This window comes from Thalia democratica, chromosome 1, assembly GCF_965202585.1.
Source record: "Thalia democratica chromosome 1, ktThaDemo2.hap1.1, whole genome shotgun sequence".
Classification (NCBI taxonomy): domain Eukaryota; kingdom Metazoa; phylum Chordata; class Thaliacea; order Salpida; family Salpidae; genus Thalia; species Thalia democratica.
In genome coordinates, this window is record NC_139165.1 from 87506520 (window position 1) to 87507723 (window position 1204).

A 1204-nucleotide genomic window follows, 5' to 3' on the forward strand; every position below is an offset into this window, starting at 1 on the left:
TAATAAATTTATTTATGTATAAAATTTTAAATTAATACACATTTATTTTAAAATAAAATTGCAACAAAATGGTTTAAAATTTTAAAAACTATAAAATAATAAAAGAAAAATTTATTTTAAACTATTTACTTCGCACATGAATTTAATTAGTTTCTACAACACTTTTATGGTGGTTTTTGTATCGAAGCGTTTAGATTATTCTATTAAAAATAAGCGAAAGTTAATTTAAAAATAAAAGTTTTAGATCAGTTATATCAAACTGCTAAGCATTTGTTACATCGACCACAAGTTACAGTCAAGGAATGTTATGTACTTTTCTCCTAAACACGTTATCACGGACAATATATAGATGTTTACTTAAGCGTAAGTATATAAGTTTTAAAACTTGCCCACAGTCGTCTTCCAAGGTGGTCTAGTGGTTAGGATTCGTGGCTCCCACCCACGCGGCCTGGGTTCGATTCCCGGCCTGGGTTCGATTCCCGGCCTGGGAACAATTTTAATATTAATTTATTTTTAGTCTATATTTAGTTGAACTTTAAAAATATTTAAATGATAAAAAATTTTTAAACATTACTGCTTTTAGTTTACAAACTAGTTTGTAAACTAATAATTTTAATAAAACTTTATAGTTAGTTGTTTATTGAACTAATGCTAAGTTTAGAGAGTATTAATAAGTTTAAATCAAACATCGTTTTATAAACTATCATAATAAAATTTAATTGCAACACTAAATTAAAAGAATAAAATAAATATAAGATTTCAGTTTTATAAGTAAATTGTTCGAAAGTTTTTTAATATGTTTAAAAAAACATTTAATAAAATTTAATTATAATAACAAAAAAATATTTATCAATATAAGGTTTATAAGATCTACTATAATATACATTTAAACATTTTTACTTTATCATAAGTCAGATTAACTTTTTCTCTAGAAACAATTTTAGTGTAACAACTATTTCACACAAATAGTCATGTTTTATTTAAAATCAAATCTTCATATCAATCTAAATAAATTTCAATGAAATTTAAACATCTCTTAGTTTTTTTTTATCAGATTCAAAATGTTTATTTTAAAAACTTTTACTAGAAACACGAAATCAAAATATATCTTGTATTTAATAATTAACTTATAAAAGAAAATAATTGTTTAAAATATCTCTTATAAGTTATTTAAATGATTACAGGTAAATCTAAAACAGTATTA

General features: G+C 22.2%; 1 non-coding gene across 1 annotated transcript; it reads left to right on the plus strand.

The window, feature by feature from the left end:
- Positions 1-401: 401 nt before the first annotated feature.
- Positions 402-491, plus strand: Trnag-ccc (transfer RNA glycine (anticodon CCC)). Its single transcript has one exon. It is a non-coding gene; the product is annotated as a tRNA-Gly (tRNA).
- Positions 492-1204: the final 713 nt, after the last annotated feature.